This window comes from Procambarus clarkii, chromosome 14, assembly GCF_040958095.1.
Source record: "Procambarus clarkii isolate CNS0578487 chromosome 14, FALCON_Pclarkii_2.0, whole genome shotgun sequence".
NCBI classification, from domain to species: domain Eukaryota; kingdom Metazoa; phylum Arthropoda; class Malacostraca; order Decapoda; family Cambaridae; genus Procambarus; species Procambarus clarkii.
This window is the reverse complement of record NC_091163.1, coordinates 42,093,859-42,105,825: the sequence shown is the minus strand read 5'-3', so window position 1 is coordinate 42,105,825 and position 11,967 is coordinate 42,093,859.

Below are 11,967 nucleotides of genomic sequence, written 5' to 3'. Positions count from 1 at the left end.
GTGTGGTCGTGTGGACTGTGTTGGGTGGCAGTGTGTGGTCGTGTGACTGTGTGGGTGGTAGTGTGTGGTCGTGTGACTGTGTGGGTGGTAGTGTGTGGTCGTGTGACTGTGTGGGTGGTAGTGTGTGGTCGTGTGACTGTGTTGGGTGGCAGTGTGTGGTCGTGTGACTGTGTGGGTGGTAGTGTGTGGTCCACCAGTGACTGTGTTGGGTGGTAGTGTGTGGTCGTGTGACTGTGTGGGTGGTAGTGTGTGGTCCACCAGTGACTGTGTTGGGTGGTAGTGTGTGGTCCACCAGTGACTGTGTGGGTGGTAGTGTGTGGTCCACCAGTGACTGTGTGGGTGGTAGTGTGTGGTCGTGTGACTGTGTGGGTGGTAGTGTGTGGTCGTGTGACTGTGTGGGTGGTAGTGTGTGGTCGTGTGACTGTGTGGGTGGTAGTGTGTGGTCCACCAGTGACTGTGTGGGTGGTAGTGTGTGGTCGTGTGACTGTGTGGTTGGTAGTGTGTGGTCCACCAGTGACTGTGTGGGTGGTAGTGTGTGGTCCACCAGTGACTGTGTGGGTGGTAGTGTGTGGTCCACCAGTGACTGTGTGGGTGGTAGTGTGTGGTCCACCAGTGACTGTGTGGGTGGTAGTGTGTGGGGTGTAGTGTGTGGTCGTGTGACTGTGTGGGTGGTAGTGTGTGGTCGTGTGACTGTGTGGGTGGTAGTGTGTGGGTGGTAGTGTGTGGTCGTGTGACTGTGTGGGTGGTAGTGTGTGGTCGTGTGACTGTGTGGGTGGTAGTGTGTGGTCGTGTGACTGTGTGGGTGGTAGTGTGTGGTCCACCAGTGACTGTGTGGGTGGTAGTGTGTGGTTCCACCAGTGACTGTGTGGGTGGTAGTGTGTGGTCCACCAGTGACTGTGTGGGTGGTAGTGTGTGGTCCACCAGTGACTGTGTGGGTGGTAGTGTGTGGTCCACCAGTGACTGTGTGGGTGGTAGTGTGTGGTCGTGTGACTGTGTGGGTGGTAGTGTGTGGTCCACCAGTGACTGTGTGGGTGGTAGTGTGTGGGTGGTAGTGTGTGGTCGTGTGACTGTGTTGGGTGGTAGTGTGTGGTCGTGTGACTGTGTGGGTTGTAGTGTGTGGTCCACCAGTGACTGTGTGGGTGGTAGTGTGTGGTCCACCAGTGACTGTGTGGGTGGTAGTGTGTGGGTGGTAGTGTGTGGTCGTGTGACTGTGTGGGTGGTAGTGTGTGGATGGCAGTGTGTGGTCGTGTGACTGTGTGGGTGGTAGTGTGTGGGTGGTAGTGTGTGGTCGTGTGACTATGTGGGTGGTAGTGTGTGGTCCACCAGTGACTGTGTGGGTGGTAGTGTGTGGGTGGTAGTGTGTGGTCCACCAGTGACTGTGTGGGTGGTAGTGTGTGGTCGTGTGACTGTGTGGGTGGTAGTGTGTGGTCGTGTGACTGTGGTGGGTGGTAGTGTGTGGTCGTGTGACTGTGTGGGTGGTAGTGTGTGGTCGTGTGACTGTGTGGGTGGTAGTGTGTGGTCCACCAGTGACTGTTGTGGGTGGTAGTGTGTGGGTGGTAGTGTGTGGTCGTGTGACTGTGTGGGTGGTAGTGTGTGGTCGTGTGACTGTGTGGGTGGTAGTGTGTGGGTGGTAGTGTGTGGTCGTGTGACTGTGTGGGTGGTAGTGTGTGGTCGTGTGACTGTGTGGGTGGTAGTGTGTGGTCCACCAGTGACTGTGTGGGTGGTAGTGTGTGGTCCACCAGTGACTGTGTGGGTGGTAGTGTGTGGTCCACCAGTGACTGTGTGGGTGGTAGTGTGTGGTCGTGTGACTGTGTGGGTGGTAGTGTGTGGTCCACCAGTGACTGTGTGGGTGGTAGTGTGTGGTCGTGTGACTGTGTGGGTGGTAGTGTGTGGTCCACCAGTGACTGTGTGGGTGGTAGTGTGTGGGTGGTAGTGTGTGGTCCACCAGTGACTGTGTGGGTGGTAGTGTGTGGTCGTGTGACTGTGTGGGTGGTAGTGTGTGGGTGGTAGTGTGTGGGTGGTAGTGTGTGGTCCACCAGTGACTGTGTGGGTGGTAGTGTGTGGTCGTGTGACTGTGTGGGTGGCAGTGTGTGGTCCACCAGTGACTGTGTGGGTGGTAGTGTGTGGGTGGTAGTGTGTGGGTGGTAGTGTGTGGTCGTGTGACTGTGTGGGTGGCAGTGTGTGGTCGTGTGACTGTGTGGGTGGTAGTGTGTGGTCCACCAGTGACTGTGTGGGTGGTAGTGTGTGGGTTGGTAGTGTTGTGGTCCACCAGTGACTGTGTGGGTGGCAGTGTGTGGTCCACCAGTGACTGTGTGGGTGGTAGTGTGTGGGTGGTAGTGTGTGGGTGTTAGTGTTGTGGTCGTGTGACTGTGTGGGTGGTAGTGTGTGGTCGTGTGACTGTGTGGGTGGTAGTGTGTGGTCGTGTGACTGTGTGGGTGGTAGTGTGTGGTCGTGTGACTGTGTGGGTGGCAGTGTGTGGTCCACCAGTGACTGTGTGGGTGGTAGTGTGTGGGTGGTAGTGTGTGGGTGGTAGTGTGTGGTCGTGTGACTGTGTGGGTGGCAGTGTGTGGTCGTGTGACTGTGTGGGTGGTAGTGTGTGGTCCACCAGTGACTGTGTGGGTGGTAGTGTGTGGTCCACCAGTGACTGTGTGGGTGGTAGTGTGTGGTCACCAGTGACTGTGTGGGTGGTAGTGTGTGGTCCACCAGTGACTGTGTGGGTGGTAGTGTGTGGTCATGTGACTGTGTGGGTGGTAGTGTGTGGTCATGTGACTGTGTGGGTGGTAGTGTGTGGTCCACCAGTGACTGTGTGGGCTGGTAGTGTGTGGTCGTGTGACTGTTGTGGGTGGTAGTGTGTGGTCCACCAGTGACGTGTGGGTGGTAGTGTGTGGTCCACCAGTGACTGTGTGGGTGGTAGTGTGTGGTCCACCAGTGACTGTGTGGGTGGTAGTGTGTGGTCCACCAGTGACTGTGTGGGTGGTAGTGTGTGGTCATGTGACTGTGTGGGTGGTAGTGTGTGGTCATGTGACTGTGTGGGTGGTAGTGTGTGGTCCACCAGTGACTGTGTGGGTGGTAGTGTGTGGTCCACCAGTGACTGTGTGGGTGGTAGTGTGTGGTCCACCAGTGACTGTGTGGGTGGTAGTGTGTGGTCCACCAGTGACTGTGTGGGTGGTAGTGTGTGGTCCACCAGTGACTGTGTGGGTGGCAGTGTGTGGTCGTGTGACTGTGTGGGTGGTAGTGTGTGGTCCACCAGTGACTGTGTGGGTGGTAGTGTGTGGTCCACCAGTGACTGTGTGGGTGGTAGTGTGTGGTCCACCAGTGACTGTGTGGGTGGTAGTGTGTGGTCCACCAGTGACTGTGTGGGTGGTAGTGTGTGGTCCACCAGTGACTGTGTGGGTGGCAGTGTGTGGTCGTGTGACGTGTGGGTAGTAGTGTGTGGTCCACCAGTGACTGTGTGGGTGGTAGTGTGTGGTCCACCAGTGACTGTGTGGGTGGTAGTGTGTGGTCCACCAGTGACTGTGTGGGTGGTAGTGTGTGGTCCACCAGTGACTGTGTGGTGGTAGTGTGTGGTCCACCAGTGACTGTGTGGTCCACCAGTGACTGTGTGGTCCACCAGTGACTGTGTGGTCCACCAGTGACTGTGTGGTCCACTAGTGACTGTGTGGTCCACCAGTGACTGTGTTGGGTGGTAGTGTGTGGTCCACCAGTGACTGTGTGGTCCACCAGTGACTGTGTGGTCCACCAGTGACTGTGTGGTCCACCAGTGACTGTGTGGTCCACCAGTGACTGTGTGGTCCACCAGTGACTGTGTGGTCCACCAGTGACTGTGTGGTCCACCAGTGACTGTGTTGGGTGGTAGTGTGTGGTCCACCAGTGACTGTGTGGTCCACCAGTGACTGTGTTAGGTGGTAGTGTGTGGTCCACCAGTGACTGTGTGGGTGGTAGTGTGTGGTCCACCAGTGACTGTGTGGGTGGAAGTGTGTGGTCCACCAGTGACTGTATGGGTGGTAGTGTGTGGTCCACCAGTGACTGTGTGGGTGGTAGTGTGTGGTCCACCAGTGATTGTGTGGGTGGTAGTGTGTGGTCCACCAGTGACTGTGTGGGTGGTAGTGTGTGGTCCACACAGTGGACATGTGTTGGGGGTAGTGTGTGGTCCACCAGTGACTGTGTTGGGTCGGTAGTGTTGTGGTCCACCAGTGACTGTGTGGGGTGGTATGTGTTGTCGTCCACCAGTGGACATGTAAGGGTGTAGTGTGGTGGTCCACCAGTGACTGTGTTGGGTGGTAGTGTCCCTGGTCCCACCGAATGACTGTGTTGGGTGGTAGTGTGTGGTCCACCAGTGACGTGATGTGGGTGGTAGTGTGTGGTCCACCAGTGACTGTATGGGTGGTAGTGTGGTCCACCAGTGACTGTGTGGGTGGTAGTGTGTGGTCCACCAGTGACTGTGTGGGTGGTAGTGTGTGGTCCACCAGTGACTGTGTTGGGTGGTAGTGTGTGGTCCACCAGTGACTGTGTGGGTGGTAGTGTGTGGTCCACCAGTGACTGTGTTGGGTGGTAGTGTGTGGTCCACCAGTGACTGTGTGGGTGGTAGTGTGTGGTCCACCAGTGACTGTGTTGGGTGGTAGTGTGTGGTCCACCAGTGACTGTGTGGGTGGTAGTGTGTGGTCCACCAGTGACTGTGTGGTCCATGAGTGACTGTCTGGGTGGTAGTGTGTGGTCCACCAGTGACTGTGTTGGGTGGTAGTGTGTGGTCCACCAGTGACTGTGTTGGGTGGTAGTGTGTGGTCCACCAGTGACTGTGTGGGTGGTAGTGTGTGGTCCACCAGTGACTGTGGGTGGTAGTGTGTGGTCCACCAGTGACTGTGTTGGGTGGTAGTGTGTGGTCCACCAGTGACTGTGTGGGTGGTAGTGTGTGGTCCACCAGTGACTGTGTGGGTGGTAGTGTGTGGTCCACCAGTGACTGTGTTGGGTGGTAGTGTGTGGTCCACCAGTGACTGTGTGGGTGGTAGTGTGGTCCACCAGTGACTGTGTGGGTGGTAGTGTGTGGTCCACCAGTGACTGTGTTGGGTGGTAGTGTGTGGTCCACCAGTGACTGTGTTGGGTGGTAGTGTGTGGTCCACCAGTGACTGTGTGGGTGGTAGTGTGTGGTCCACCAGTGACTGGGTGGGTGGTAGTGTGTGGTCCACCAGTGACTGTGTTGGGTGGTAGTGTGTGGTCCACCAGTGACTGTGTGGGTGGTAGTGTGTGGTCCACCAGTGACTGTGTGGGTGGTAGTGTGTGGTCCACCAGTGACTGTGTGGTCCACCAGTGACTGTGTGGTCCACCAGTGACTGTGTGGTCCACCAGTGACTGTGTGGTCCACCAGTGACTGTGTGGTCCACCAGTGACTGTGTGGGTGGTAGTGTGTGGTCCACCAGTGACTGTGTTGGGTGGTAGAGTGTGGTCCACCAGTGACTGTGTTGGGTGGTAGTGTGTGGTCCACCAGTGACTGTGTGGGTGGTAGTGTGTGGTCCACCAGTGACTGTGTGGGTGGTACTGTGTGGTCCACCAGTGACTGTGTTGGGTTGTAGTGTGTGGTCCACCAGTGACTGTATGGGTGGTAGTGTGTGGTCCACCAGTGACTGTGTGGGTGGTAGTGTGTGGTCCACCAGTGACTGTGTGGGTGGTAGTGTGTGGTCCACCAGTGACTGTGTGGGTGGTAGTGTGTGGTCCACCAGTGACTGTGTGGTCCACCAGTGACTGTGTGGTCCACCAGTGACTGTGTGGCCCACCAGTGACTGTGTGGGTGGTAGTGTGTGGTCCACCAGTGACTGTGTGGGTGGCAGTGTGTGGTCGTGTGACTGTGTGGGTGGTAGTGTGTGGTCGTGTGACTGTGTGGGTGGTAGTGTGTGGTCCACCAGTGACTGTGTGGGTGGTAGTGTGTGGTCGTGTGACTGTGTGGGTGGTAGTGTGTGGTCCACCAGTGACTGTGTTGGGTGGTAGTGTGTGGTCGTGTGACTTTGTGGGTGGTAGTGTGTGGTCCACCAGTGACTGTGTTGGGTGGTAGTGTGTGGTCCACCAGTGACTGTGTGGGTGATAGTGTGTGGTCGTGTGACTGTGTGGGTGGTAGTGTGTGGTCCTCCAGTGACTGTGTGGGTGGTAGTGTGTGGTCCACCAGTGACTGTGTGGGTGGTAGTGTGTGGTCCACCAGTGACTGTGTGGGTGGTAGTGTGTGGTCCACCAGTGACTGTGTGGGTGGTACTGTGTGGTCCACCAGTGACTGTGTTGGGTGGTAGTGTGTGGTCCACCAGTGACTGTATGGGTGGTAGTGTGTGGTCCACCAGTGACTGTGTGGTGGTAGTGTGTGGTCCACCAGTGACTGTGTGGGTGGTAGTGTGGGTCGTGTGACTGTGTGGGTGGTAGTGTGTGGTCCACCAGTGACTGTGTGGGTGGTAGTGTGTGGGTGGTAGTGTGTGGTCGTGTGACTGTGTTGGGTGGTAGTGTGTGGTCGTGTGACTGTGTGGGTGGTAGTGTGTCGTCCACCAGTGACTGTGTGGGTGGTAGTGTGTGGTCCACCAGTGACTGTGTGGGTGGTAGTGTGTGGGTGGTAGTGTGGTCGTGTGACTGTGTGGGTGGTAGTGTGTGGATGGCAGTGTGTGGTCGTGTGACTGTGTGGGTGGTAGTGTGTGGGTGGTAGTGTGTGGTCGTGTGACTATGTGGGTGGTAGTGTGGTCCACCAGTGACTGTGTGGGTGGTAGTGTGTGGGTGGTAGTGTGTGGTCCACCAGTGACTGTGTGGGTGGTAGTGTGTGGTCGTGTGACTGTGTGGGTGGTAGTGTGTGGTCGTGTGACTGTGTGGGTGGTAGTGTGTGGTCGTGTGACTGTGTGGGTGGTAGTGTGTGGTCCACCAGTGACTGTGTGGGTGGTAGTGTGTGGGTGGTAGTGTGTGGTCGTGTGACTGTGTGGGTGGTAGTGTGTGTCGGTGACTGTGTGGGTGGTAGTGTGTGGGTGGTAGTGTGTGGTCGTGTGACTGTGTGGGTGGTAGTGTGTGGTCGTGTGACTGTGTGGGTGGTAGTGTGTGGTCCACCAGTGACTGTGTGGGTGGTAGTGTGTGGTCCACCAGTGACTGTGTGGGTGGTAGTGTGTGGTCCACCAGTGACTGTGTGGGTGGTAGTGTGTGGTCGTGTGACTGTGTGGGTGGTAGTGTGTGGTCCACCAGTGACTGTGTGGGTGGTAGTGTGTGGTCGTGTGACTGTGTGGGTGGTAGTGTGTGGTCCACCAGTGACTGTGTGGGTGGTAGTGTGTGGGTGGTAGTGTGTGGTCCACCAGTGACTGTGTGGGTGGTAGTGTGTGGTCGTGTGACTGTGTGGGTGGTAGTGTGTGGGTGGTAGTGTGTGGTCCACCAGTGACTGTGTGGGTGGTAGTGTGTGGTCGTGTGACTGTGTGGGTGGCAGTGTGTGGTCCACCAGTGACTGTGTGGGTGGTAGTGTGTGGGTGGTAGTGTGTGGGTGGTAGTGTGTGGTCGTGTGACTGTGTGGGTGGCAGTGTGTGGTCGTGTGACTGTGTGGGTGGTAGTGTGTGGTCCACCAGTGACTGTGTGGGTGGTAGTGTGTGGGTGGTAGTGTGTGGTCCACCAGTGACTGTGTGGGTGGCAGTGTGTGGTCCACCAGTGACCTGTGGGTGGTAGTGTGTGGGTGGTAGTGTGTGGGTGGTAGTGTGTGGTCGTGTGACTGTGTGGGTGGTAGTGTGTGGTCGTGTGACTGTGTGGGTGGTAGTGTGTGGTCGTGTGACTGTGTGGGTGGTAGTGTGTGGTCGTGTGACTGTGTGGGTGGCAGTGTGGTCCACCAGTGACTGTGTGGGTGGTAGTGTGTGGGTGGTAGTGTGTGGGTGGTAGTGTGTGGTCGTGTGACTGTGTGGGTGGCGTGTGTGGTCGTTTGACTGTGTGGGTGGTAGTGTGTGGTCCACCAGTGACTGTGTGGGTGGTAGTGTGTGGTCCACCAGTGACTGTGTGGGTGGTAGTGTGTGGTCCACCAGTGACTGTGTGGGTGGTAGTGTGTGGTCCACCAGTGACTGTGTGGGTGGTAGTGTGTGGTCATGTGACTGTGTGGGTGGTAGTGTGTGGTCATGTGACTGTGTGGGTGGTAGTGTGTGGTCCACCAGTGACTGTGTGGGTGGTAGTGTGTGGTCCACCAGTGACTGTGTGGTGGTAGTGTGTGGTCCACCAGTGATGTGGGTGGTAGTGTGTGGTCCACCAGTGACTGTGTGGGTGGTAGTGTGTGGTCCACCAGTGACTGTGTGGGTGGTAGTGTGTGGTCATGTGACTGTGTGGGTGGTAGTGTGTGGTCATGTGACTGTGTGGGTGGTAGTGTGTGGTCCACCAGTGACTGTGTGGGTGGTAGTGTGGTCCAGTGACTGTGTGGGTGGTAGTGTGGTCCACCAGTGACTGTGTGGGTGGTAGTGTGTGGTCCACCAGTGACTGTGTGGGTGGTAGTGTGGTCCAGTGACTGTGTGGGTGGCAGTGTGTGGTCGTGTGACTGTGTGGGTGGTAGTGTGTGGTCCACCAGTGACTGTGTGGGTGGTAGTGTGTGGTCCAGTGACTGTGTGGGTGGTAGTGTGTGGTCCACCAGTGACTGTGTGGGTGGTAGTGTGTGGTCCACCAGTGACTGGTGGGTGGTAGTGTGTGGTCCACCAGTGACTGTGTGGGTGGCAGTGTGTGGTCGTGTGACTGTGTGGGTAGTAGTGTGTGGTCCACCAGTGACTGTGTGGGTGGTAGTGTGTGGTCCACCAGTGACTGTGTGGGTGGTAGTGTGTGGTCCACCAGTGACTGTGTGGGTGGTAGTGTGTGGTCCACCAGTGACTGTGTGGTCCACCAGTGACTGTGTGGTCCACCAGTGACTGTGTGGTCCACCAGTGACTGTGTGGTCCACCAGTGACTGTGTGGTCCACCAGTGACTGTGTGGTCCACCAGTGACTGTGTTGGGTGGTAGTGTGTGGTCCACCAGTGACTGTGTGGTCCACCAGTGACTGTGTGGTCCACCAGTGACTGTGTGGTCCACCAGTGACTGTGTGGTCCACCAGTGACTGTGTGTCCACCAGTGACTGTGTGGTCCACCAGTGACTGTGTGGTCCACCAGTGACTGTGTGGTCCACCAGTGACTGTGTGGTCCACCAGTGACTGTGTTGGGTGGTAGTGTGTGGTCCACCAGTGACTGTGTTGGGTGGTAGTGTGTGGTCCACCAGTGACTGTGTGGTCCACCAGTGACTGTGTTAGGTGGTAGTGTGTGGTCCACCAGTGACTGTGTGGGTGGTAGTGTGTGGTCCACCAGTGACTGTGTGGGTGGTAGTGTGTGGTCCACCAGTGACTGTATGGGTGGTAGTGTGTGGTCCACCAGTGACTGTGTGGGTGGTAGTGTGTGGTCCACCAGTGATTGTGTGGGTGGTAGTGTGTGGTCCACCAGTGACTGTGTGGGTGGTAGTGTGTGGTCCACCAGTGACTGTGTTGGGTGGTAGTGTGTGGTCCACCAGTGACTGTGTTGGGTGGTAGTGTGTGGTCCACCAGTGACTGTGTGGGGTGGTAGTGTGTGGTCCACCAGTGACTGTATGGGTGGTAGTGTGTGGTCCACCAGTGACTGTGTTGGGTGGTAGTGTCTGGTCCACCAGTGACTGTGTTGGGTGGTAGTGTGTGGTCCACCAGTGACTGTGTGGGTGGTAGTGTGTGGTCCACCAGTGACTGTATGGGTGGTAGTGTGGTCCACCAGTGACTGTGTGGGTGGTAGTGTGTGGTCCACCAGTGACTGTGTGGGTGGTAGTGTGTGGTCCACCAGTGACTGTGTTGGGTGGTAGTGTGTGGTCCACCAGTGACTGTGTGGGTGGTAGTGTGTGGTCCACCAGTGACTGTGTTGGGTGGTAGTGTGTGGTCCACCAGTGACTGTGTGGGTGGTAGTGTGTGGTCCTCCAGTGACTGTGTTGGGTGGTAGTGTGTGGTCCACCAGTGACTGTGTGGGTGGTAGTGTGTGGTCCACCAGTGACTGTGTGGTCCATGAGTGACTGTGTGGGTCGTAGTGTGTGGTCCACCAGTGACTGTGTTGGGTGGTAGTGTGTGGTCCACCAGTGACTGTGTTGGGTGGTAGTGTGTGGTCCACCAGTGACTGTGTGGGTGGTAGTGTGTGGTCCACCAGTGACTGTGTGGGTGGTAGTGTGTGGTCCACCAGTGACTGTGTTGGGTGGTAGTGTGTGGTCCACCAGTGACTGTGTGGGTGGTAGTGTGTGGTCCACCAGTGACTGTGTGGGTGGTAGTGTGTGGTCCACCAGTGACTGTGTTGGGTGGTAGTGTGTGGTCCACCAGTGACTGTGTGGGTGGTAGTGTGTGGTCCACCAGTGACTGTGTGGGTGGTAGTGTGTGGTCCACCAGTGACTGTGTTGGGTGGTAGTGTGTGGTCCACCAGTGACTGTGTTGGGTGGTAGTGTGTGGTCCACCAGTGACTGTGTGGGTGGTAGTGTGTGGTCCACCAGTGACTGGGTGGGTGGTAGTGTGTGGTCCACCAGTGACTGTGTTGGGTGGTAGTGTGTGGTCCACCAGTGACTGTGTGGGTGGTAGTGTGTGGTCCACCAGTGACTGTGTGGGTGGTAGTGTGTGGTCCACCAGTGACTGTGTGGTCCACCAGTGACTGTGTGGTCCACCAGTGACTGTGTGGTCCACCAGTGACTGTGTGGTCCACCAGTGACTGTGTGGGTGGTAGTGTGTGGTCCACCAGTGACTGTGTTGGGTGGTAGTGTGTGGTCCACCAGTGACTGTGTTGGGTGGTAGTGTGTGGTCCACCAGTGACTGTGTGGGTGGTAGTGTGTGGTCCACCAGTGACTGTGTGGGTGGTACTGTGTGGTCCACCAGTGACTGTGTTGGGTGGTAGTGTGTGGTCCACCAGTGACTGTATGGGTGGTAGTGTGTGGTCCACCAGTGACTGTGTGGGTGGTAGTGTGTGGTCCACCAGTGACTGTGTGGGTGGTAGTGTGTGGTCCACCAGTGACTGTGTGGGTGGTAGTGTGTGGTCCACCAGTGACTGTGTGGTCCACCAGTGACTGTGTGGTCCACCAGTGACTGTGTGGCCCACCAGTGACTGTGTGGGTGGTAGTGTGTGGTCCACCAGTGACTGTGTGGGTGGCAGTGTGTGGTCGTGTGACTGTGTGGGTGGTAGTGTGTGGTCGTGTGACTGTGTGGGTGGTAGTGTGTGGTCCACCAGTGACTGTGTGGGTGGTAGTGTGTGGTCCACCAGTGACTGTGTGGGTGATAGTGTGTGGTCGTGTGACTGTGTGGGTGGTAGTGTGTGGTCCACCAGTGACTGTGTTGGGTGGTAGTGTGTGGTCGTGTGACTTTGTGGGTGGTAGTGTGTGGTCCACCAGTGACTGTGTTGGGTGGTAGTGTGTGGTCCACCAGTGACTGTGTGGGTGATAGTGTGTGGTCGTGTGACTGTGTGGGTGGTAGTGTGTGGTCCACCAGTGACTGTGTGGGTGGTAGTGTGTGGTCCACCAGTGACTGTGTGGGTGGTAGTGTGTGGTCCACCAGTGACTGTGTGGGTGGTAGTGTGTGGTCCACCAGTGACTGTGTGGGTGGTAGTGTGTGGTCCACCAGTGACTGTGTGGGTGGTAGTGTGTGGTCCACCAGTGACTGTGTGGTCCACCAGTGACTGTGTGGGTGGTAGTGTGTGGTCCACCAGTGACTGTGTGGCCCACCAGTGACTGTGTGGCCCACCAGTGACTGTGTGGGTGGTAGTGTGTGGTCCACCAGTGACTGTGTGGGTGGCAGTGTGTGGTCGTGTGACTGTGTGGGTGGTAGTGTGTGGTCGTGTGACTGTGTGGGTGGTAGTGTGTGGTCCACCAGTGACTGTGTGGGTGGTAGTGTGTGGTCGTGTGACTGTGTGGGTGGTAGTGTGTGGTCCACCAGTGACTGTGTTGGGTGGTAGTGTGTGGTCGTTGTGGACTTTGTGGGTGTAGTGTG